Here is a 27,950-nt window from a genome sequence, read left to right as displayed (position 1 = left end):
AGCTGTGCATCCCAAATTTGAGTTCTCAAAGTCAGTGGTTAGAAATACTATTCCTTCAACTTTTGTACTAAATACAATCATCTAGAGATGCTTGAAATACAAAACTTAGGCTGGCACTTTACACCCTTATTTCTCATGGCTAATGCTGCAATAACCATTCTTGTACACCTCATCTGTGACAACACAAAATATGAAAACTGCCAAAAAAACCTCCCTATATTTGATCAAAACTGGAGCAGCAAGCTCCAATCCTTCCCTTCAGACCACACTTCCACCTTGCACCTGCACAACTATCAGAAAGCCTAACTAAAACCATAAAGACAGTCTGCAAATACAAACCTACAACAGCCTGTAACATGCAGTAATGTTCCAGAGATAGAATAACAAGACTGCATCAACCAAACCCCTTTCTACAGAAACTATGATTTTAACTTCACCAGCCTTATGCAGTTAAATGTGCTGCAGCAAAACACACCTGACTCTGCATCAGTTTTTGTTTGTTGTTTTGTATTTTATCTATAGAAGAAACTGTTAATATAGAAACAAACTGCAGAGAGCACCCAAGGAAGGGCAATAGAGCACTCAAGCTTAGCAACAGCTCTCCTCAAACAGGCTTTTGGCCAAAAGAGGAAACAAAACCAGTTACCAACAGGATGAGCTATCTTACTGTCAAGTCACACGTCTTGCTTCAGAATGAACACGCTGCCCAACTTTCCACATGATAAATCCAGATACAATTTCAACATTTTTCTCAAACAGAATAATCGTCTAGATAGTTCTTAAAAAATTAAAATAATCCACTAAAAGTAGTTGTTCTAAAATACTGTTTGCAATACAAGTCAGATTATGGTCTATCTGCAGGAAACAACCACACATACAGCCAGTGAAAAAGGCACTTACCATTGGCAGTGCATTGATATGCAGAAGTTTTCCTTTCAGGTGCCTCTGGCCACAGAGAGGTGATGCTGACAAGAAAAAAAAAAGAGACAAAATAGGAAATATTAATTATTTTTTAAATAGTGGCATTCACACAACATAGTGTTATCAAGTATGAGCCTTCCTGGCTCTTGCAGCCTACTTTGTTGGAGGTGAGCAATTGCCACCAAATTTGTACACAGACCAGAGCAGCAACCACCAGGGCCAGAGGAGCACCCAGAGCTGGGAGTCTGCAGGTATCCTGTCACTAACCACATCACACAGACCGCTCCCAAACACAGACTTTGGAACAAATAAACCTGTTGAATGAACATTCATTCAGTCAGACCTCAAAAGAATCACATCTGTTCAGTACTAACATACACAAACCAAACAACCTGAAATCCTGATGTATGGATTTTTCCTTAGCTCTCCAGAGAAGGCCTTAGGAAGTTACATAGGCCAAGCAGGTAGCTTAGAGTATCTTCTGCCCACCCCAATTTTCTTCTGGAAATAAACCTCAGCAACCAACTGATAAATTCTCTGAAAACACTCAAAATAAAAAAAATCAACGTTCCAGTGGTTTGACTTCCAAAATGGTTACATCCCCTGAGCAGTAAAAAAAAATATTTTAAAAATGTTTTCCTAACACATATTGCACTCAATAACTCCACTTAGGTACACAGGTGTGCTGATGCACAAAGATAGCTACCAACTCCTGTGATCTCAGTAATTAAAAAACCCCAGCTCATACTAGTTGCTGGTTACACTTGACAACATTTACATAACAAGAATGTTTCTAGTGCAATATTCAAGAGAAATCTTTCCCATCTGCAAAAACTTAAAAACATAATTAAAAAAATATTCACGCTGTCCTGCATTTTAGTGATTTTATTTACATATCAATAATGTAATGCATCTAACAATAAGACAGTTAAATATAAGCAAACATTTTGATGTCCAAATATACGTTAATTCCATCTCCTGTAATGCTCATTTTTACACAGTAATGACGTGATTTTTATTCACGCAAATATTTCTGAGTGGCTGCTCTCCACATAAATACTTGCCAACCTACTTTTCTTAAGGAAATAATCTAATCGCCCTCTCCAAGAGCAGGAAGGGGCACAGATGGACATAGGTGACAAACAACTATCAGACTATTTTTAGGTAAAACTATTTAGAAAGTATCTGTAAACCATGCTCAAAAAATTTACTATGAGCAAAGAATAACTGTGGTTTTCAGGGCTGCTAATCAACACACAGTTCTCACATAGTTCCCACATGCACTTTTCAAGCTTGACCAGCAGAAAATGGTTTATTATGAAGCCCTTTTTGGACACCACCAAAAAAAAAAAGAGCAGTAGTAGTCAAGTTTATTTTATTCTTAGAAGATCCAACCCCACCACCAAGGCAGACAGAAATGCAACCTTCACAGTGCAAGTGAGAGGCACTGCAGAGGATGCTGAAGAATGCAGGAATGCTGGGAACTGAAAGAATTTGCAAACATGCCCTTGTTCCCTTGCTTAGTTGTACTGGTGCCGAAAAAATTATGTACATAAGGCTGAAGAAAACTCCACTTCTCAAGTGGCATGGCTTCCTATGAAAAGCTACTCAGAAAACTTGTTTTTTCCACAGCCAGAGTTGCAGCCAGCAGAGAAGATACCGTACACAAACATTATTTAGGAGTTTTTCTTGAAAACACAACACCATACCAACCAATATTTGCACTCTTATTCTGAGAACAGACTAAAACATTATAAAAGCTGTGTGCAGAGAAAGGCTCTGCTGCCCTGGTCCAAGTGTGATGCTCGGTTTGGGTTATTTCATTTGGGAAGGAGCACTGTAAACATAAACAGAAGGATGACTGCACAAACATAAACCATTTTTGTCAATGAAAAAAGGCTTTCTTCAAAATACACTGCCCAAACTGTCTCCTTCCAACACCCCTTTGCCCTTGTGCAATCTTCTGAGTGCTGTACTTATCGTTGAAGCCAGAGAGGGAAATCTTTCTGTCTGATCTGTAGAAGAGGCTTCTTGTCCTTCCCTTTATATCTAAGCAGGGCAGTGACATGGAAAGAAGCTGGAAGCAAAGACTCAAGAGAGCAGAGAAAAGAAAGGGTTCACTGACTCTGCTTCATTCCTTGTTTATGTTAATTGGTTGTAGGCTCCAGTTTTAAATAAGAGCACTTGAAATGACACAAACATTCAGAAAACTCTGCGATGCCCTTCGTCAGAATCAAGTACTGAGTACAAACACCTCATCAGCAGCTTTTTTCTTTCCAAATTTATCCTATTGAATTTTGTCATTTTGGCATCTACCTTCAAAGAATGCAGGTGATGGCTATAATTTATTGATTTTAGACTGTCTCTAGCCTTTATATACTGACCTGTAACAGTGATTTAAACAGGCGACCAAATGTAGTAACAGCTGCCCTATGTGACACTTAAAAAATAATCCACCAGGTGCCCTTGAAGTTGATAAAGCACACCTGGGGAAAGCACAGCACTGCTCAAAGTTTGGATCCTTCAGCTCAGGAGAGCTGAGGGCTCACCACTGACTGATGACAACTGCCTTCATGCCTACCAACCTCCTCCCAGCCCACACCCACCAGTTGTGGGTTGTTATTTTTTTTCAGGGTTTTTCTGAACAACAATGACACACTTGATGGCTGTGTCCCCTCCACAACACCCTGTCCAAACACTCAGTACAATCCCCAACATCATCTCCTTGGAAAGAGCATCCTGTTGTGGTGCACAGAGCAGCAGCAGCACCTGCAGCCCTGACTGCACACAGAGGTGGCAAAAAAGGTCCCAGGCAATCAAGATGCAAGAGATGGGCAGTTCCCATCTGCAGGACCAAACTGACACACCAAACCAGCTCCCAAAAAAAGCAAATCCGGAACCAGGCTGCTGTTATCACCCCAGTGATGAGCACGTGGTACAAAGACAAAACCACAGATCAGAACAACCCTGGCACTGCTCAGAGACAAATCTGGTTATCAACACAAAGCACAGCTGTACGCTGACGTTATTCCTCACCTGTTTCCAAACATAATCAGTTCAAAGCAAGGATTTCTGTAGAAGCTATTAACAAAAATGTTTACCCGTTTTCTTCTAGAAAAGCCATCATTTATTTTCTCCCACCCATCCATTACACAACAAATTACACTGGGTTTGTGCTATGGCTAAGAGAGTATTTTCTGTGCAAGCTTTTAATTGCTTCTGTTCCTCATGAGAACCTGTGTGCTTATGTTTTCCTCTTAGGATCCCACAGCATATACTATTTTCTGAGATTTTGGTGCTATTTCAGCTTTAACAACAAATATAGTCATTAGACAGTGTGCTTTGTGAATTACAAAAGCTTTTTAAGGACACTGTATCTTTTCTTCTAAAATCTCCTTGAATATTCTGCTTTTATGTGGATTCAGTATCTGGAAAGAGTGTTCCAGTCAAAACAGAATTAAAAATAAACAAACCCTGGATATACCGCTCAGTAACTAGGATGCACAAAGCATCAGATAATAGTTTTAAAAGCCTACATTGAAACTAATTTCTCCAGTGAATCCTTCCTCTTACTTGGTTAATAGGCATATACAAAACTAGAAGTGATACCACTGCTGTGTTTGGAACATAAACTGAAAAAAACCCAAAGTTATTTCTTTTGATCATAGTTCCAAAGAAATAGATGGGATTTTTTAAAACAATTCAGCACTTCTACAATAATCTGCTTTTCAGATATAACAGAGAAGTTGAGATGAGAAATACCAACTCAAGAAATTCAAGAGAACCAAATACATATGAGTAGGGGGAGGAAATAATCGGGACCACACACAAGACAGCACTAAAAACTGTCATTACCTACAACTAGTTGGTAGCAACACGGTTCCTAGAGACAAAACAGCAGACACAAACCACACCAACACTCCACAGGACCAGCACAGCACTGAAGTGTTGCTGGGATGGAGGGAAAAGGTGTTTTATAAGAAGCCTAAAGATGGAACACTCAGAGTATCTGAGACTTGCCCAAAAACACACCCACTTATATTTCTAAAGCTGTCAGAAACGGCTTTTCTCTGTCAATTAAGAAAACTGTATTTCCTGATCTTTGTTCTATCTTTAGGCCTTAATTACACCAGAAATATGGAAAAGCATGACATAAGCTAGCTTTCTGGGTGTTTCAAAGAAGAAATGCTTAACATATATATTTATATGACATAAAAGTTGTGCAACTTTCCACACTTTAGAAATACTCTTTCATATACCAATGACCTGTTGTACGTGCTATACCAACACCACATACATGTCTGTGTATGTGGACCAACTATTAAAACACAACAGGGGATCTCGGGGGATAAAGAATAAGTACTAGGCAAACAGACACTATTTTGGGGAAAGATCATCAGGATATATGAAGCACTCTTCAAAAGCACACAGTAACAGGATTCACTGTGCAGTGAGAAACATAGGAATTAGATCAAAAGAGTATTACAGCAGCTACATACAAGTTTAAGCACCGACTTCTATAAAAGTCAAAAATTGAGGCAAACACAAAAGATAGCTTATAGCCCACTGAAAGGAAGCTAAATTGCTGGAGAGGAAACCATCTTAGGCAGCTCTAATAAAACCACATAACACATGAGAGCAATGCTGTCAATGCCAGTCAGCTGGTGCCATCAGGGAGGAGGGAGGATGAGCTGCGCTGCAGCGCGATGTCACTTGCAAGGCATTTCAGTGAAATTCATTAGCAAGTAACCCCCTTCACTAAAAGCTAAAAGATCCTAGAAAACAAAGTTAAATCCAGATTAGATTAGGAATTAGTATAAATAGTTATCCTTAAAAGCGGAGTATTACATCAAGGGGCTACTCTAGAGTAGTCACAAAATCCCACCTCCACAGACAGTCCAGAATGGGGGCCCAACTCTGTTAATTCAGAGTAGTTTCTAATTTGTGTTCTTGTTTTCTGACAACAGTGGGCACGATGACTAGTGACATATTGATAATCATAGCAGCACATTAATAAATATTGCTTGTGCTTTTGCTCCAGAAGTGAGTTTTAGATTTAAAATTCATCACTGCAAGATCAATTAGGGAAAATACTAGCAGCCTGTCCCACTGAGTGCCCTCAGCAGACTCACATCACATTGGAAAGAGAAAAATAAAAATTTTCCTTGTGTAAAAGAAAGTTAAACTGACATGTAGCATTTGGGAACCACTCTCTTTATCTCAGTGAGCTTATCACAGATTTCAGATGCATACCTAGAAACTGAACCAGGACACAACCAAAATATGCCACTTAAAAAAAAAAAAAGAATCAGGATTTTTTTTTTTTTCATTCCCTCTCCTAAAAGCCATATATCACGTGATACACTTTCCAACTTGACTCAGCAGTGGTGCTCAGGGACAACCTTTCCCTTCAGCATGCAGAAGTTAACTCGGAGTTTTCACAGCTGAAGGGAGGCAGGCACCTGCTTTTGTCAACAGGACACTGTGTTTGCAGGGAACTGATAGTTGCAAGGTTACTGGGGCTTTTAAATTGCTCTCTAATTTAGGAATATGGAACAAAGCTCAAACTGCTTCCCTGGGAAAAATATCTTCTTCCTTCTCCCTGCTTCTGCTAATGGTGCCTGCCTTGGCTCTGTTTTTAGACACCCAAAACAAGATATTTCTCTGCTTTGGCATTAACGGTGGCCTTGCAGAAGCTGAAATTGTCCATTAAATATATCAAAGAATAATTAATTAGATATTCCAAAAGTACTGCCCATAAAAAGGTGCTGCACTTCTGCTTACAGTCCCCATCACTCTCCCGGAACTTTTCAAAAGTGTGTAACATTTGGTGCAAATGTACTCATGCAGTAGCACCATCTTTCTATAAAAATTCTGCATCATCTTTTCACACAAATAACCTACATATTAATCTCTTTCTATACAGGTAAACCCTGTGATTAAGCAGCAGTTCACACAAGGCCAAGCAACACATATGGAATTTTTCCCTTTTCAAATCTCCACATCCTATTACCAGTAGACAATTTCATTTTTCCTACCAACCCCTCCCACCTCTGCCCTTCATGCTCCCATCATTTCTCTAACAGGGTGATTTTGCCTGAGAGCTGTGACTCACAAGGAGTTAAAACCTACTCAGAGAGGGCTGTTGTGTCCAGCCATCCCTGCTAAGAGGCCAACTTATTCCGACACAGCAGCTACTGAACTGTGACAAATTGCAGACCAGGGTATAGGAAAAAAGACTGCTGCTCATTACCATGGCAAGCTTTCCTGCTTCTCAAGCAGGTAAGCTGTCCTGTTGTGGAGGCTAAAAACTTTGAGGGCAGAGGGTCAGCACACTGATCTCCAAATAAACTGCCCCTTGTCCATAAGAGCTCAGAGGGTGTAATTCACCTGAAGGCTTTGGTATAGCTTTATTCTCAAGCTACATCCTAGCCAAGACCTGCCTGCCATTGCATGGGGAGAGGAACTTGGTGCCTCCCACCGACCTACTCCTGGTTGTCACAACTGCCATTATCATAAAAAAATGGAAATTATTAGTTCTCTACCACTCAGCTCTTGAGGCATCTCACTTCAGGGTCAGAACAGAACTGGCTCAAGAGAGAAAGAGGGAACACAGTCTGAGGGAAGGAATGCCAGAACTGCAGTGCCCTATAGCTGTCGTGAAAACACACCCCTGTTTTGGACCACCTGGTGCCTTGGATGGTGATGAGGATCCCAGCACAAAAATCTCCCAGCAAACACTTAATGATGTACCAAGTAACTTGAGTCATACCAGAAATAACACAGACACCAGAAATAACGCAGACACTAAGCGTATGAATTTATATATATAAAATACCCTGTTCTGTGCTCAAACCATCCAGATACCAGAGTTGAAAATCTATGTTTCTCTGTCACGCTGACTGAAACAGGGAAATAGTTGCATCAATACGAGACTTACACATTGCCTACAAGACACCAAAACCTGTTCCAAAGCATAAGCAGCCTGCAGTACAGATAAACAGAGCAAAATATTGACGTCAGGAGTCTGGTCAAAGGAGAATAGCATTTATTAAATAAATGAATCAAAGGCATTAATCAAGAGCAGCATTAGGACATAAGCATGATCAAGGAAAGCAAATAGACTTGATTCACCAATGACAGCATGTTCCAAGGATTTGATAAGCATCAGGAAATGAAGCCACAGCAGAGAAGTCTCACATACAGACTGTCCCTGGGCTATGGTTAATTGGAACAACCTAACAGTGCCCTTGTTCAGGCTGTTCTTAAGTAGTAAAGTGAGGCTTATCTACATGTATACAGTTAAACTATCAAACTATCTACCTCCTGCCCCAGGTCATCTATTCCAAAATAAAAGCGCTTTTCCTAAAAATATTGTTCATTAAGATAATTAACATTTCAATCATGTTAGACTTTCCTACTGGAGGGAAATGGTTTCCTCATTGTAAATGGGTGCAAAAAATCCTAAGCAAACTTAATTTTTTGTCAAAATGAGTGAAGTCACTATTTTTGCTACATTGAAAACATTTTGTCTAATTTCCTATAATCATTTCAGCTCAATTTGTAGTGTCTTTGAATTAATTATTACATGTACAGAGCAACCCAAATCAAGTGTTTATCCTATGATGATTATGCTGCCTTGTGTACAGTTTAAAAAGTGAAAAAAACTTGCTAACATTAGTTCCTTAGGACATCATGTTTCCCTTAATACAAAATGAAATATTTTATCCAAACAAAACTGCAGGAGACCTGAACAAGGCCTGAGGAGTGGTCATATCAGATCATCCCAAAGGGTTCCCCAACCCATTACCTTCTCTCCAGCGGTGACACAAAGGCAGATGCCCAACTGGAGAGAGAAAACAGCACCAACATAATGTAGTCCCCTAAATCACCTTTCAGCCTCCAGATAATTTCAAAGCAGATGAGTTTTCAGAACATTATTTGTTTGGTTTCTGTGTATTTACTAACCTCAAAGGAATTATCTTCCATTCACATTTTCAGTCCTGTAAACATTTAGCATCTACCTCTTCTGGTAAGCAACTTACAGGTCTGCTCCTCGCTTGGAAAAAGAATTGCTTGTGTCTTTCTTTACAGTTTTATGAATCTGCCTCTTCCTAGCTTAACTTGATATTACTGTAAGAGAGAAAGGAACCTCTGACCCATAATTCAACCTCTCCATGGCTCTCATTACTCCACAGACCTCAGCATACTCCACTCTCATGTTTTAACTTTTCTCTAACCAGTTGCTGCACAGAACAGCTACCTGGTTTCTATATTGCATTTAGATATGATAAAAACGTGGAATTAATCCAAGTCTCCCATGGCATTTCCAACCTTCCTGCCCTTTCTGATCTTTCTAGTGTTGCAACACAGATGAACTTTTCTGGACCACTTGTACACCATCAGAAAAATAAAAGCACTTCAAACATTGTTATTGAAGGTGTTCAGCTATAAAAATGTTCATCTAGAAATGTGAAATGGGGACTCAAGCATCGAACGTGGTAAATGTTAAGATAATGCCATTAGATTGCAAGACTATTTTTGAAAGAGCATCAGCCAGTATGTGCTCATCAGGATAAGCTCACACCTACAAAAGGGCTCAGGTCCTTACATATTAGTTTTCAATTCTGGAAACTATGAAGAATAGTTTTGAGAAACAGCCAGTGCCATGGGGCTCCTGTTATTTTAAGCAAGAGCAGTAAAAATTCTGGAAAGAGTAATTCTGCCTGAGGAGGCATCTAGTATATAGTGTTTGATCTGACAGGGCTTTTCCCTTTCTTTACTTTTTGATTCTTATCTTGATTGCTTCACACCAGGAATCTGAAATTGGCTGAGCTATGCATCCTGCAAATCTTGCTGTTCAAACTAGAACAGATAGGATTTCACCATTTGGGAATTTCATTTACAGAATTCTGCCTCTTCGGCTGCCTGCAGATTGCTCCACAACTGCTACCAGGACTTCAAAAACAGGGTGGGGCTGGGGCTTTTTTTTTTTCTCTAAAAAAGTCAACTTACATTTATCAAAGTGATATCAACTGATAAAGAAATCAGCAAAGGCTCAAGTCCCTTAGTCTTAGTCTTTGGGGAAAAAAAATGTCTTTAATATTACAACTTGTGAAAGAAAAATTACCCACACCTTAATTTTAAAATAATCTAGATATCTACCATGACTGAAATGATGGTTGCTTGCAAGTACCTTCTTGCATGTTTTTTGCTCCTCTGCTACTTACTAAAGCATCCACGGGATAGCCTGAGATACTCCTTTTGAAAAGAGAAAATAAAGTGCTGACAGTCTATAGATTTAAAAAATTAAAATAACAACAAAGTGCTTTATCACTTTTTTCAGTTTTAATATACAGATATTTAGTTCTTTTTACTGATGAAGAACACACTGGAGGACTGTATATTTTGCTCAGAATTGTTAACCAAAGAAACAACTGACAAATCCTCCAGTGAGGAATATCAAACAAACACATTTATCAAAAATACTCCACCTAGCACAAGCATTTCCCCTCTGTGTCAGATACATCAAGTATTGGTTCATCTCCAAACAAATTGGGTCTGGTTCATCTCCAAACAGAACACTGTAGTTATTTTAGTCACACATAGTCAAGGGCTTTGCTTCTCTCTCTCTCTTTTTTATTTTTTTTCTTTAAGCATGCTTTTTTGCTACTCTTTTCAAAGTCAGCAGTTGGATTTTAAAATGGAACAATATGATGTATTTAGCACTCTCTAATAGAGCAGCCCACGAGTAATAACAACTTAGATTTACAAGCTGCTTCACTTCAGAGAGACTGTTCACCAGATCAGAAAAAAAAAAAGTTTAATATATATATATAGTGGCATGATACTGTACAGATGCAATAAATTATATTTTCCTGTGTCTTACTCTTACCACTGCATAAGGAACAAGCAAAATCTGAAATTACAAAAATATCTCAAACACTAGCACTTCTGACCCATTTAACACTTTTTTTTTTTTTTTTTTTTTTTGCACCAGCTTTATCCAGAAATAAATCCATTTGCCATACTCTCACAGGAATACTGCTACTAGGCTGATTTTGACACCTTTACAGAGAAGTCTTATTAGACCCTCTTGAACTGCACTTGTAGCAGGCCATGTGTGCACATCACAGACACACTGACTTTTCCCCTCCCACAAAAACTAAAAGGATGGTATTTTGCTAGTGACATTTGTAAATTAAACAAGCTGAGTTTAAGAACAATTAGCAATATTTGTTCTTTTGCCACGTTAAGGTAGTTCCCTTGTGGCATTTTTAACTAAAATAACATTAAATCAATGATTCAGAAAACAGTTCTCTTTTTGTTCTTAATAACATCCTTTAGTAAAGTAGAAAAAAAATAAATATGAAGCCATTTTAGCCAGCATATAAATAGGGGGGGTTATTACTTTGGTGTGTGAAGATTTTACTACAAAATTCTTAAGCCACTTGAACAATTGCCAGTCATGAAAATTACACATTCCAAACACTATTACCAAATTTTGAGGACGCTGATTCTACAGACCACCCATGGCCTCACAGGGCAAAGACGAATGTGGATGAAGGCTTGCAAATATTTCATGCCAGAGAAACAACACTGCTGTAAAGTGTTAGTAATACCTGTATCAAAGGGATCTGCTAAGCCTCCCAGCCCCCTGCCCAGGCAGTCAGATAAGGAAAGAGGTGAATTCTAGCAACATGAGGTAATGAAAACCAGTACATGCACATATAGGATGGGAAATGTAAATAGAGAGAGGTTTACTTCTTGGCTTGCAATCACAACTTAGGCATGCAGTTTTTGTTAGTACCTAATAACATTTCTAACAAGGGAACTTAGTTCACACCTCGCTCTCTATGTAAAAATCTCTCATGTGACACATTTTAGAAAGAAAGATACATTTGCAAAACCTCAAAGGCAGTATCTGAATTTATTTCGATTAAAAAAACAGAAAGACCCAGTCTGCTCAGCCTTAGGCACCAGCAGACTTGACCTGGTGAGGTCATTTCAGCAGTCATACCTGAGGCACTCCACCCTAAGCCCTCCTGTGGGTTTGTTGGTTTGTTTTTTTTTTTCTTTGGTTTGGGTTTTGGCATTTGGCTCCCAGCAGATTGCTTTAGCACTGCCCTTACTACTAACCCATCAGCTAAATAAAAGGTTCAGAAACCATTGCAGCTACTCACTGCCTGGACGTGAACCGTGCACAGCAACAGGAAAGTATGGGCACTGCCTGAGATAAGCAGCTGAATTATTCATGGCCAAAAAGACCCAAACAGCCAGAACTGAGGCATGATGAGCTTAAAAATTCTGGTAAAGACACTGACCACAGACACTTTTACAATACTAATGCTAATGTTGAGATTTAAGAAACATTAAAATACAAACCCTACAGATACAACACAATAAATTTTAAACCAACTAAAACAAGACAGAAATAAATTATGGCCTAAAGAGAGCTGGAACACAGCAGCTGGAGCCAGTACCAGTGGCTCCCAGGGTAACCACAGCATTAAGGGAGTAAAACACCAAAGAAACACTTTTTTTGCTCTTTTGAAAGAGTATCTTTTTCATCTTTGGCAAAAATTTGTAATAAACAATATTTTAAAAAATCTTACTGTTCAGTTGTAATCCTTCACTGTGTTTTAACCACAACAAAACGCCGCTGTAGCATCTCTGGTATGCGTGCTGTTCTCTTAAGAAAACAAATCTTTTGCAAGCATATAGTTCATCTGGGATCATGTAACCGAGATGAAAAAATGTTGGTTGGTATCAACCAAATCTGTGAGAAAGAGAGAAACCCAGCAGTGGGGTGATGCCCTACCACAGCTTGCCACGCTGGACGATGTGGGTGCACGTTGCCTGTAAAAACTCCATAGGGAAGGGCTGCATCAAGTCACACTTGGAGATCCTTCAAGCACTGAACAGCCTTCAAAACTTCGGAACACATCACCACTTCACAAGAAACCTCATATCACTATTGCCACTTTCCATAAAGCAACTTATAGATTGATACTGATGAGCAACCCAAAACAATTCGAGACCCTCTCTTCTCCCATCTCTGAAAAGTAACTATGGTAAGAGTAGAACCCATTACCAAACCATTTACAGGTTCAGAAGTTAAAACTGGTATTTCAAACTGACATAAAACCACACACCCATGCAAGGCACTCAGAAAAACAATTCTTGGTTACAGCAGGACCAGTGATCCCCATGCCAGCTCCCTGCTGCACTGCAAGGCTGGCAGAGTCCAGGCAGCAGGAACAGCAACACCTGGGTCAGGAGGGTTTCTAAAGATACATCACCTGTCAAGATTGAGTTTAAATTTTAATTTAAAATTCAATGTGAAATTTTGGCAGCCTATACCAAAATATGACTTAAGCCAATAGAGTAATTTCAGACAAATTAAATATTCAAGCAATTCATTAAGTTTTAAAGAAAGCTGAACCACTGATGGAGCTGTTGGAAGCAACAGGCATAGAGCTCACAAAGAGCATCTATGGTGTTAAGTGGTAAGCTTCTGCAGTGGCAGAAAAATTAGTTTCAATACTCTAACTAATTTGTATTCAGCTTCAGTACTTTGAACATACTTTGTACATTCAAGGATGAGAAGTTTATCTGCCAATTATGAGGGCAGACTCCCACTTACTCTGAGAACCTGAAGAATGAAATGAGCTCATTGTGCTTACAAAACAGTATTTTTTCCTAGTTTTAATGTTAAAGTTTTCATAAATAATCCCTCTTTATCCAGTATTCTGCAACAGTACAAACAAGTGAAGATCTTATGCACTAGATACCTGCTTTCATCTAAATGTGGTATGACACAGTAAATAAGAAACATGATACTCAACTTGCAACGTTATAAAAAGTCATGAAAACTTAAATAATCTGTCTAAATGAAGGCTAAGTTATGTGCCTTAACAAAAGTACACCAAAGCAGTAAATCTGTCTGATTAGCAAATGAAATACCACTTTTACTACAACAACTCAGCACTAGTAGCAAATCAAACATTTTTATAGATCGCAGCACAGTTATTTTCTCGACTAAGTTTGATTTCTCTAAATCCAAAACAAAATTACAATCAATTACTTCCAACAACAGCTTCTACATGTCGATTAAATTGTTTTCACTTTCATCCTCCCTGGGCCTAGCAGACATTTCTTCTGTTATTAAATAGTCAAAGGTATAAATTAAGGCTTGAAAGATCTTCTTAAAGCAAATCTATAATAAGCCTTGATATTCAACGAGCAGTCCAATACTTTCAAAGGAAAAAGACCTTAAACAGGGTAGTAAGGACATGCAGCAATAGGGGGTGTCTCTGTTTCTGGATGCAAGTCATTGAAAGCTGATCCAAGGAAAACCCTAACAGGACACGCCCGCATCCTAAGGTCGCACTAACAACAACTGTGAATAAAAGCCCCAATGTGCTAAGCAAAGATATAATCTACCTCTAGTTAAAGTAAAACAGCAAATTCTGTAGAGAAATGTAACACAAGGAGCACAGAACTGCCTCCGTGCAGTGACTGGGAGTAAGGGGAGGCAAAACCCCCCAGGCTGCACATCGCTGAACTTCCCAAAACGGCGCATGTAGCAAGACTACTTCTGCTTCTCAGGTCTGCCTGAACCTCTCCAAACTGTTAGTGCTGCTGACAAATACAGGTTTAGGCTCTTTGAAGCAGAGGCAGCAAGTCTCTGAGCATCCAATACAGCAGGCAGGTCCAGAGGCTACACAGAACCAAGAAGAGTGGGCCCGTCCCTGCCCTCCCTCAAGGCAACAGCAAAGCTGCATGCCACAGGTCTGTGGATTATGCAATGACAGAGCTCCTGCTGTGATTTAGATTGAAAAAGAGAAAGACTTGTGACATCCTCTGCTCATTCATCTTTACACTTGGAGAAATCAAATCAGCACGAGAAGGAAAAGAGGAGGTGCTGAACAATGCACAGTACCAGCAAATTGTGTTCTCAAGTTCTCAGCTGTCAGAATTGCTCCTTCTCCTGTCCTGTTACAGTACTGCTTTCTAAATGAATTTTAACTTACATCAGACTGTCAAACAGCCACAATTTATAAGCATTATCTTTTCTGCAGTAGCCAATTTTGCAGGCCTATTTTCAGTAATTTGTATTAAGACACCAGGACTCACAAAATCAGAAATGCAGATGTAATTATTTAGGCACTACCAACTATCAGAAAAAAGTCTTATGTTCTTCAGGTTTTGTTTTTCGTTCGGTTTGTTTTTTTGTTTAGTTTTATAATTTAATTCTAATCCATCAAACATTCCATATTTAACTAAAACACCAAGTTGTATCCAGACCACTGTAATCTTCAAGTAATTACACTGAGAAATAAGGAGAGAGTAAGAGCACAGTTGCCACATAAAGTCACCCTATCTTAATTGTTCCTGCAATTATTTTTATACTTGGTGTGCATTCAAATCTAATCTTTTTGTACTTCACTTCTATGATTTATATTCAGGAGTGCCACACTTGCCCTCACTTCTGCAGACAAACATTCACCAGAAGTTCACTTTGGAAATGATAAACATCTCAGGTCACTGACAATTAACTAGCACATCTCATCCAGACGTTTCTTTACAGTTCCTTCTCTACATCCTTTCTGGAACACCAGTAAGAAACAAGGACTAGACCCAGAGACTTTATTTCAGCTACAAAGTCAGAAGAATAATAAAGTTGCTCCCATTTGTATGGTAGTAAATAAGGAATCAATATAAAATATATACATTATTTTAAAATATAGAAAACCTTTTCTGAATTCGGGTTTCACTGTCCTACAAATTTAAAAAATGTGAAGGACCCTGAAAGATCAATACAACCCATAACTGAGATGCAGAAATAAAATTTTAAAAATACATTAAATAGTAAGGTAGCAAACACTGAGACAAACCAACCAAATCTTCATAGAAGCAACAAAATAGGTAATAAATAAGGACTCCCATTATCTAAACCTCTCATATCTTCTAATATGGAATGTTGTGAAAAGAATGCGTGCCAGAGAAACTGCTTCCGAGTGGGCACCCAGGTTTTTCTCACGTCAAGTAAGACCTTTTATTGAAGCAATGTAATCTCTGAACATTTTTTTCTCCATGTTCTCCCCTTCTCAATTTTTAAAGAGCTTTCTAAAAATTTGCTTATTATCTTTGTTTGGGGGGATGCCAAAGGAAGAGGGCAGTACCCTTCCATCAGCACATACAACCCTTCTGCTAGTTTTGGAAAGTTTTTACTTACAGTAATTTAAAAAAGCTTTAGATCGTAGCACTGAAGTCCCATTTTAGATCACTCCTGGTTTGGAGACACAGGGGATTTGTGTTCTGCCAAGTCATTCCTTCTGAGAAGTAACTGAACTCAGGCACTGGAGTCCCTCAGCAGAATGTGCATAAAAGGATCCAGCAAAATGGGATTGGCACCTAACTGCCCCTCTGGCTCCATCAACTTGCTGTCGGATTCACTTTTATTCAGTTCAGTGCCTGAGAAATTTCCAAACAAGGCCGAATGAATCTGCCAAACCGTGATGTACATCCACACCACAAGGACACGTACGGACTGTTTCTAAGAATGGGACAACATTTTGGATAGCTAAGAAAACAGCTCATTAGAGCACGGGGAGAAAATCCTTTTCTCCGAGGACACTACTGTGCTATGTAATAGAAAATGCTATTAAACAGAAATGATCGACTGCAAACAAACACTGATCATTTACTGAGCAAAAAATATCTTGCAGTTAAGAGAGAATATAAATTACCATATGTGCCCAACTAGTATGCCAAAAGGGCGGGGGCTTGCTGCCCCACAAAACTAAAGCAGCAAATGCAGAAAGTCAGTTACTGGCTATGTTTTGATTTCAGCAATACAAATTTAAAATAATCCAAAATTGAGGATGTAATTGCCAAAAGGATGAAACAAACAACACAGAAAAAGAATAATCAAGACTGGGGAAAAAGAGATTATCAAAGGCACCTGCTATCAAAAGAATAGAAATGAGATCTTTAGAAGCCCTGAAGGACTCCTTATGGAAAAGAAACAAGAAAAGCTATTAAAAACTCAAGAAAGTGATCATTACTGATTTGATCATTTTGGCACACAAACAGAGATGTACTAGAGATGGTAAAGTCTGCCTAAGGGAACAAAATTTTTTTTAAAAAAGGGGGGGGTTGGGGAGGAGGTTGTGGGGAGCCTGTATTTATCTCATCTATGCCATGCTAGATACAATCCCTGCCTTCGCTGCCTCCATCCAAACCCCTGCAACCTGCTGGTTCTGCAGCAGCTGCATCACTCTCCAGCTTCCCAGATACACTGCTCCAGGAAAACAAAGACACTGAGGTGTAAACATCTCTGTGAGACTAATGCATCATCTGCTAAAAGATTTCCACTGATAGCACTGCTGATGGCCCCAGCCCCCAGACAGAAATATTTCTTTATTCATCAGAGCAGAAAACACCTTGTATCAAAACAACACAGAGGTTTCACTTTGTTTTTCTGCTCTGACGGGAGAGCTTTTATTCCACCCTTCCCCCTAACTAGAGCACCAATTGCCTCTCAAAAAACTGCATTTGCAGAATGTGGGACATCTTGAACACACTACTGACTTCTCCAAATGAACCAGGTATCTGTAAAACCTGACGGTTTCCATAGCAATTTTACCTAGACAACTTAAGATCCCATAGGAGGAGGATAACTGTTTTATGTTTGAATGCTCTACTGCAGGTATCTGAGATAAAGTGTAAATATTGTTTTAAAATAAATTCCACATATTTCTACTCATCTGCAAGATGATTAAAACCAGTGTGAAGTTCTAAGGAGAGGAGTTTTGTTCATTCACCCCCTGCATTTACCAGCTCGGAGTTCATGCCCGCTGGGCAGTGATGGAGAGAGTGTACATTATTTAAAAACCAGAAATTACATATGAGAGACCTTTCTAGTTTTATTTTTAGCACAGCATATCTGTTGGTAGAAAGATTGTTTTTTAACAATGTAATGGCAAATTTCTCTTAAGCATACAGCCCCAGCAGATCATAAAGACTGTATCATTATCCTCCTTGGACAGTAATTGGCAGTAAGAATACATCCTCTTCTCTCAGTTTTTGTTTCATTGATGAGTTGTAAGGAAAGGGAAATGTTGCTCATCCAACATGGTGTTTATTTAATATTCAGCTTTCTTGAACTCTCCCTTCTTATGCAAAGCACAAATGCTGATGATCAATTATTTCTGCAATCATAATTCAAGCTGAAATTTTACACTCTGTAAACACATTATCATGACCACCAGATTATGCGTTTGAAAAATTCCAGTTGCAGCAACACATACAAATGTACATGCTGCACCAGGTTTACAGTAAATTCTGTTCTGACTAGACATCCAAGGGTTTTTTCCCTAACAGTAAGGTGAACGTAGCTCAGCACATACATGCTGAGCATTTTTCTATGCTGTGTACAGCTGCATGCATACAGAATAGAGCATTCATGCACTTATTAAATACTAAATAAAAATATTCACCCTTATCTCTAACAAGAAGTTACTTCAAATATTAGATTTTATGTTTTAAACATCAGATTATCAGATAAGACAGAGAAATCAAAGAAGAGCTACTGTCATTTGAGAGGAAAATTTCCTTTAAACTTCATCAGGTTGACAACATGGAAAACCAAGCTTTCTGAAGCAACTGGTAGATCTTTGGAAACAATCTAGAACGCCCTCACACTTGGTGGGTGGCCTCATATATCCCAAAATATAAGTCTATTATTGAATAAAAATGTGCAAAATTCAGTTTATACATTTAAGAAGAACACTTAATGCACATATAATTAAGGTGTAATATATACTGTTCCACATTTCACTGATAAACCATAATTTTTCAAATCAACATTTCATGAAAATGCTTAGCAAATACTTTGACATTTAATGTTGCAAATAATAGTAAAAGGCTAAAGAGGGAAAAAGTGGGCCTGCTGCTGAAGGAGATGGATGATTTAGTGACAGCAGTTGGAGATAAGGCTGAGGCTCCTATCAGAGATTACTTCATACAACCAGTTCTCTAAGACCAGAGGGGCTGTATCCAAGGGTGAAGAGCACCAATGCCATAGGAAGGGAACCATGATGCCAAAAAGATCCTGGAGATTGAGGGGGCTCCCTATGACTGCACAAAGTCAAATCTTGCACCACTCTCAAAAAAAGACATAAAGGAACATGCAGGACCTATGCTGGTCTCCAAGAAAACCACAGAACAAGTCCTCTTGGCAGACATTTTTGACTCAAAAAAAAGGATCTGAAACACAAAGTCTGGTTGTCCAAGGAGAAACTGCCACTAATTAATCTGACTGCCCTCTCTGATAAGTGGACAAAAAGAAAGGAGTAGAAGGCTATTACCCCAACTTCAGCAAGGCTTGGCACCACCTGCCCACAGTATTCACATGTCCAAGTCTGGGATGTTGTCATCTGAACAAGAGACCACCAGATGGACAGAAACCTGGTCGGACAGTTGTCTCCCAAAGGCAGTGATTAATGGGCTCTCCAGTTACTGACCCAGAGGCCAGACACATGGGACACACAGCACCCATCTCTCCTGGGCCCTGTCCAACATCTCTGTCAATGACTCAGAAAAAGCCACAGAGAGCACTGTCACCCAGCCTGGAGATGACAGGGGCCTGGGGGAAGTATCAGCTCACTTAGAGGGCAGGGCTGCCATCCAGAGGGAGCAGGAACCCACTGCCACTCACCAAGGACATGGGCAGAGTGCTGGGACTGACAGCCAGGGAGCAACACTGCTGAGCAGAGCCTGCAGGTCCTGCCAAGCAGCAAGCCCAGCACCAGCCAGTAGCATTTTGTACCTGCTGGAATTCTTGATCTTACAATGGTTTATTCTGTCTGTTCACTGCCTTCGGAATATTTACATTTGCAACCTTAATAATATTATCTCAGTAGTTCTTTTATGAAGTAAAGTAGCCCTGGTAGAGAGCATGACACCAGCACACGAGTGTCCAGCAGGTACTGCTAGTTGAGGATTTTATGTTTCCAAAATGTGTGTTCTGAATTCAGAGAGCCACTGCATTGCCTTCAGCAAAATGACTGAAAATTGAGATTCCTGTGTCTATAATTAAGCTATGACTGGCACTTTAAAGGGCACATTCTACAGTGCATGCTGTGAAAGTAAATACTATGTGCATGAAAAAGTGCCACTAGTTTGCCAAGAGAGTTCCATGAATTCGTATTTAACTGATTCCTTATCAAGCATGTTAAAAATCAAGCAATTGGAAAGTCCTGTAAATATAAGCCACTATTTGAATTTCCATTAATACGGTACTTAACATGCAAAACCAAATCAATTTATTTCCACATGCAAAAATCTGAATGTGTTGGATCTGAATGCACAAGCTCACACACGCTTGGAACTGAGCAAAACTGTTACAAATTCACTGGAAAAATTGCACACTGGGCATATGTACCAGGCAATTTGTGAACATGTAATTGCAATTTCTAACCCAAAGCAAAGCAAATCTATCCAAGAAACATGTTCATATAAACACATTATTATATATATATATATATATATATATATATGCATACATGCATACACACATTTTTAAATATTTTATATAGAAACACATTTTGAAAGCATGAAAACCAAAGCATACTGGGGACATTAAGAACCCTGCTACATTCTCTCTAGATGCCAGGTGAGCAAAGCACATGTGCCCACACTATAACCAATGCCACCCCTGAGAGTTATCTTCTGCTAGGAAACACAACAGCAGCTGAATAAAGAGAAAATAAGTGACTAAACCATGTGTATTGAGAGGAAGAAAAAGAGGAAAGAAACTTTAACATTAATTCCTTCCCAAGGCTGAACAGCAGCCCTACTTTCAGTCCATACCATCTCGCTTAGATTCCAAGATGTGTTAAAACATTTGTCATACAAGGATCCTGAACTTAGGATCTTTTAGTTGTATAAGCACAAGCACTCCTATATACTTATGTAGATTAAAAAAAAAAAAAACAAAGAAAAAAAACCAAACCAAAAAACCCCTATTTCAGAGTTGGTAAGAGGAATTCTCTTAAAAACTAAGGTTTAAACCACAACTCCAGGTTAAAGCAGATTTAATTTGGCAGGGTGTTGTTTATAGTGTTCTTAGAACTTTGAAACACCTGGAAAATCACTCTTTTCTCCCTAGCTAGATATCCGCTTAGTCTAAAATTTCTTTCCACAATAAAACTCAATCTCCTGACATATAAAATTAACAAAATACCATAAACATTCACAGATTAAGGTTTCAAAAAAAGAACCTATGACATTCACCTGAGCAATACTTGGCAGATCACAACATACCCTCATAAAATGATCAGTTTGAAAGAAAAAAAGGTTAATTAAAGCAAATACTTGTAATGTTAGCTTAAAGACTGACATAGACCATCATTCAATTTTCTTTGCTCTTCAGTAGAAAACCTCTTAACTAAGCCTGCACAATCAGAACATCCACTCCTTAAATAATCATGAAGAAAAACGATACCATTTTAGTCCTTGAAATCTCAGTGTACATTCCAGGGCTTCTTAAAGCAAATGGTAATAAAAACCACAGGTATTCTTATTTTCAAAGGGTTTTCATAGGCTTAGAGAATGTGATTGTACATCTTCAAAATGCTAAAGTACATACATATACAGGAGTCCAAATATCAATGCAATTCATTTTAAAAATGTTGGGGGTTTTTTGCTGGTCTATATGCCTCTCTCTTTATATGGAATATAGATTTATCTGGGTTGTATCTAAATTTTACAATTTTTTCTGCATAGCACTACTAAAACCTGGTCTGTTCAGTCCATCCATACAACTAAAATTTTTACCCATACTTTCATTATTCTCATGCCTGAGCTTACGCTGGCCTTTGCCAAAGCAAGCTTGCCACTCTTACATCCATTTAGGATTCTTCTAAAATCATCATTGTTTTCTGTCTTGCCGCAGCTCTGTGTACTCCTTCACCAGCTTCACTTTCTAATACTTCTCTTTTAATAGCCCAGGTGGACTTTTACACTTTGCTTATTACTGATTTAGTACCAAAGACCTAACTTTAGCTGCCTCCAAATGACTAACAATGCACTTGATGTATTTTCTAATGAGCATCATCACCCTTTCTCAGTCCTCATTACACGAGGTGCTCCCAAATTCACAAGACTGCTTTGAATTCCTTTTCAAAAGTCTCATTTTCCACATCAGCTACAAAAACTGTGATATTCAATAGCTCCAGGTGAATTTTTTCATTCATGGATATACATAATGGCTTTCTGAATTCACATACAATTTTAGTATTGCCGTGTTCCGAGACAAAAAAAATTTCTTCAGGAATGTTCTAGGAAAAAACACCTACATGTGTTTATTTTGGACATCACTTTCTAGCTAAATATGATGCCTTTAGTTTTTGTATTAGTGTAACAGCAATCATTCCCTGATTACCTTCAACATAATCCTCCCAAGTTTACAAACCTCTTCCATCACCTTACTCAAACTGGAGATTATTCCTCTGTTCAATGAAACTTTTCCACTGATGATTCTGACTGCAGAAATTGACCTTACTCGTGGACCTGAGCAAACATATCACTACGTTTCTAGTAAAGTTTAAAAAAAAAAAAAACAAGCTTGTTTTCTCATTAGCAGGACAGGCTTCTGGAATTGTTCTATCTCAAGGACATAAAATGCTGAGTCCAGTGTACAAAGGAAGGTGTCAGCACTACTAATTTCTGCTGCCAGGAAAAGAGAGATGTTCTGTATCGCCCATGGCAGCAGAAGGAAAGCAAGGGATATTTAAGACTGTCAAGTCCTCCCTCAGCTGCTATGGCTATTAGTCTCCACATCTTGTCTTTCTACTGTGAAAAAACAGAATTAGATTTTTTTTCTCAGGGGCTGATCATTACTGAAGATGATGAGGTAGATCTGATCAACCAGAAACCTGCAGGGAAGCCACAGGCCTGGTTCCCATGCAGCTGGGTAGCAGCTCTAATGCAGCCCTTGTTAGAGCCTGATCTGCCTCCTGGTCCAATTCCTTATTCTGCAACAGTAGGAAAAAAGTGATCAAGTTCCTGCTGTAGGCAGCAAAAGGGAATGGCTGAAGTTCAACATGCATGCCTCTATTAATTCACTAGATCAGCAACTTCCCCATGATACCCTCAGCACAGCAGTAATGTCATAATAAATTCATATATTAAAGTTTAAGTCAGAAAATCCATTTTTGGTACAGATTTGAAGTTGACTGAGACACAAATTGATGATATTATCTAGTACTGGTTTTCTTTGAGCACGAACTTGTAAAAGCTTTGGTAAACACACTAAAAGGTTTTACAGTTTCAGTGCCTTGTAGTTAAATAATTTTTTAGCCTTTTCTGAGATGTCTCAACTTTTTAAAGTTCTGCCTACTGAGTCATGGATATTTCCAAAGACCTTGCCACATTTAACCACTATTATTTTTTCAGTCTCCAAAAGAAGCAGAGTAATCATTAATATATCATCAGGGAAAAAAAAAAATTAAAAAAACCTTTCTCACTAAGTTAACAATAATAATTTTAAACTATAAAATCATTCAATTTTATCTTTGATGTTTCCCATAGTTTCTCTTAGCCATTTTTTCATGTTTCTCTTAACAAGGTTTGCATGAGATGACCTGGTTTATTTGCACTCCTCCCAAACTGTGAAGTAGAATGTGTTAACATAAACCAAATGGTCCCAGTCATTTTCAAACAAGCTTCTCCTCTGCCAGCTTCTCACCCTCTACCACCTCTGTCTACTGCCTTGACACCTTCCAGCCATGTTTCCTCCTAGGCCTTTGCTGCCATCTCCTTTGCTCTCAAACCTTGCCTCAAATGCATGATACCTGCCTGCTTTTTTTTCCCTGGGCTGGTGCCATTTCCTTCTCCCTCTCAGGCAGTTGGATTCCACCTTACAACTGGTTGCTCCTCACCTCTAATGTCAACAAACATCACCTTGTGGGCATCAGCAGCTCCATCTCCTGTGAAGCCAAGTGCTGCTCTTCAAATGAAAGCAGTTTGCTTCCCAGCCCAGCAGACACCATCGGGTAACACCACTGCCTCCCACCACATGCTTTAGAGAGCAGTTGAGTGCCCTGGGCATGGGAGAAAGCCCAGCTCAGATTTAGTGCCAAAATACAGAGGAGAAGTTGACGCATCCCCTATCCCACTGCTCAGATGGAGAGAGAGAGCTTCATATACTGATCCAGTGAAGGTGTCGCTGCCATCCCTGCCATGCAGGATTACTCAGGTTACTATTTTCATCTTTGTTAAGGCAGTACCTATGGTAAGATGACAGCCCAAAAATTGCATAATGTAACATAAGGAAAAAAAAAAACAAACCCAACCAAAAGTAAAAAATAAAAAAATGAAAAAGAAAGAAACAAACATGTAACAGCAGCGGGCAAAATGCCTTTAAAACTTTCGTGCTGTTGTGGCTTTGTTCTGCTATTCAGAAGAAAAATAATATTAAACAACTTTGCAATAAGCTGCCTGAAGCAAGCTATTTTCAAGCTTCCTCTAGCTTAATGACTACTCATTTCCTCACTCCAGAGGCATACCTCTAAGTGCCACAGGCCATATAGGAGGAAACAAGTGCCTGCAGTACTTAGGAGGAGAATACACAGCAAACAGACCTGCCAAGTGCAAGCCTGAAGGACAGATCGTGAATTGTCAACGGGGGATCCAACACACAGATCATACAGAGTGTAAGAGTCCACCACTCACACAAAATGTTGTTATCTTTAAAATTACCTTAACTGCACACTTCTATCTCAGAAGTTCATGTGCAGAAAACATTGTGGAGTCTGTTTCTATATTAAGCAAAGTCTCTCACTTATCCTCAAGTTTAATGGAAGTTGTTTCAGCTGTTGTGAAGTTTCAGAGGACATCAGATAAATCCACAGGAGCCTGAAGTCTTAGAGCCTGAGACCATGGTAAGAACCCAAAGGAACTAAATCTAGTGTACCTGACCCATGGCTGCACTCTAAGATACATCTTGCTCAGCACCTCATGAATATCAGCATGAATCCACAGCAGATTAGTCCACCCTAAAAGGACTGAAAGGACAAAACTTTCTCCTTTCATATCTGAGGACTGAACAGCTTGAGAAGGATACAAGAGAAATATGATGTCTTATTCCAGTACTGGCTACCAGAGACTGTTTCCCCTCACACCCTGTGCTGCAATAATTTGAAATTCTTACAATAACAAATACTCTTCCTTGTACTGCAGGAGGTTTTTTGTGCCACAAACATGAGCCTTTTCCCATTCTTTCTCCAACCACATCGAAGACTTCCAGCTGAACCAGACCAAGGGCTCTTTCAGCTGAACACGAACCAACACAGCAAATTGCCACAGAAGACACAGGGAGGAGCTGGTACAAAATTATGTTAGCAAATGGAATTTGCACAAAGAAGCCCAAAAGGAACAGCTGTGATCTGGCATGCACCAGACTTGATCAGACACTATCTCCTCCATGGGCAGAGTATCGGTCATGTTGTGCCCTTCCTGACTTCCTGGAAATAAGAAAGTCATAAAGCACACTGCCAACTGGTTCATTAGCAAGAACACAGAGCCCTGGCCAGAACCTGGTTTTGTTTAGCGTTTTTAGGTGATTTAGGTAACTTAACTAGTCTTCACCTCAGACTAAACACAGGACAGAGAATGCAGATGTCATTTTCCACTTGGACATCTACTAAGGGCAACTTGCAGGAAGCTTGAGCTTTTGTGTAGAGATTTGGACTTCTTAAACATCTATACTCTGAAACTGTACAGATGCCTATAGTTGTTGCTCAGGGTAACTAGAAAAAAACAACACCAAAAAACCCACCAAAATTGCCTACTGCCACTCAAAGCTTATAATTTCCAGGAACACGTAAACTCAATAAAATGCAACAGAAAAGTGATCCCTGACCAAGAACAATCCTGCCTCATGTGCAATCACACACTGCTGCACAAGACAGCCCGGAACCAGAAGTCACAAGCAAGGAAAACTAATTCAAATCCCCTTTGCACAAACACAAACGCTTTGTCTGCTGGACTGAACAATTCAAAGATTCAGTCTCTCCCAGCTACCCCACTTCTCCACCCACTGCTCATTTCTTAGTTTGTTGGGTAAGCTGACACCACCACCCCCCAAGTTGTAACTGAAAATTATAACTAACAAGATGATTATTTAGAAGGATAAATCTGGTTTAAATCAATGGTGAATTCTTGCATTCTTTTGCCTGTTGAGATTCAGTTCATTCTGAATTGTGGACGAGTAACTCCAGCCATTCAGCATGGCTTCCTGAGATTTTTCTTTCACTGCCATGATTAAAAAAAAAAATAATTTCCTAAATGAAATTTAAAAAAAGAAAATACAGGAACCATGGAAGTTAACCAGGATAATACAAGATCATATTGCAGGCACTGAATCTGGCCTGACTTCCGTACAAGCTTGTTCTCCTCTTTTTAGGGGACCACTGAAAGCCAGTAATGTATGAAATAGCTCCCAAGTAGGATTACATTTTTTTGCCACCCCAACCTTGACTGTTTTACCCAGTTCCACAAGGATAAGGACAACTAGAAAGTCTTAAAAATATTAAACAAAATTGCCACCCCAGCCTACTGTCCCCCAAACACCCTCCAGAAAATGACTCTTCTACAAGAGCAACTTTGTCTTACTGATTGCCTAAAACTCTAACAAATGGATAACCAATCTTAAATACTGCCTCTCAGGTGGGGAAAATAACTTAAACATACACTGTTAGTCCACATCTAACGTTAAACTATAGGGTATCCTGTATACCCACATTACCCAATATCATCTGGATTAATATGGTGAATTAATTTGAGCAAATATTCTCTTAGCTCTCAGCAGTTTTCAATTAAACCTTAAATGTTCTTCCTAACTGTTTCCACTGTGTGTAAACATGTGCTGAGACCTTACCTCTCCCTTCCCACTCTGAAACCTGGACCATTCATTTGCAATTAAAAATAATAAAATAAATAAATAAAAAAAACAACAAAACCCCAAGACTGGCTATTTAACATGCACATCCACTGCAATCCCAAAGGCCTAAAAGTTAAGTTGTGCTGTATAGATAAGGTACAGCCAAGAAAACACTCAATTCAGTTTAGTCTAATGAAAGCAAAATTTTTCACATAACCTCCAGCAACAACCCCCAAAATATCAATTTTCCTGGCTTTTACGTCAATAGTTTTCTCACTCCCAGGGGCCATTCCCAAAGCTAATTCAATTCTTTCCATGACCTGTCCTCCCTCCAGTGATACCTGCCTTCTCCATGCTTAAACATACATCAGGTTGCATTTCTGTCAGTTCCAGCCTGGCCTGCTCACAAAACATAAGAAAAGTGTCTCTTACCAGATCTGTCCACAAGCCTCCAAAACCATTACAAGATTTTCTCCCAGTAAAGGCTGGGATCAAAGCCAAATGGCACTGTCAGGAGGAAGGCAGGCACAGAGGAAGTCAATACAAGATAGGGCTTCCCAAGCTATGAAGTGCATTGCATCACCACAAGCAATAAATGAAAACAAAAGTCCTTTCTCCCCTGGAGCCACTTATTCTCATAAGAAGTGAAGCCTGATTTAAAAGATCAATTGTTCAGTCAGAACTACACTTGGATACATGCAAGATGATTAATACCAGTTGAGGATATTATTCTGAGCTTTGGAAAACATAGTGATGCAAGAGATATCTGAGAAAAGCATGGAGTTGGCTATGGTTTCATGTCTCACCTGTGGACAAGGGTCCTAAGAGGGTTCCTTATGCCTCTGTGTAGTCTGCCTAAGAGTTCACTGCATAATTCAAACCCCCCCCTGATGCTCTGATTTTGGCTTCTCCACACCAAAGAAGTAATCAGTCAGCCTTCTGATCTGGCAGTTACAGACTTAAACATCTAAGGCTGTACATTCAGGCAGCAACAAGAACACTGTTCTCTACTCCAGGTATTTCTAAACTCCTCATGATGGCATTGCTAGAAAAACATTCCAGGTCACGTTCTGAG

At 39.2% G+C, this 27,950-nt stretch overlaps 1 protein-coding gene across 2 annotated transcripts in view; it reads right to left on the bottom strand.

Annotated features, from left to right (window-relative positions):
* TBL1XR1 (transducin beta like 1 X-linked receptor 1) overlaps positions 1 to 27,950 on the bottom strand; it is a 107,947-nt gene that overhangs the window by 59,466 nt on the left and 20,531 nt on the right. For both annotated transcript variants that reach the window (XM_030455994.1, XM_030455995.1), the window contains exon 2: positions 901 to 965. The gene's annotated coding sequence lies outside the window, so the exon portion shown is untranslated. The remainder of the gene's footprint in view (positions 1 to 900; positions 966 to 27,950) is intronic.

Source organism: Calypte anna, chromosome 9 (assembly GCF_003957555.1).
Source record: "Calypte anna isolate BGI_N300 chromosome 9, bCalAnn1_v1.p, whole genome shotgun sequence".
NCBI lineage: Eukaryota > Metazoa > Chordata > Aves > Apodiformes > Trochilidae > Calypte > Calypte anna.
The sequence above is the reverse complement of the archived record's forward strand: the minus strand, read 5'-3'. Positions and strand labels throughout refer to the sequence as shown.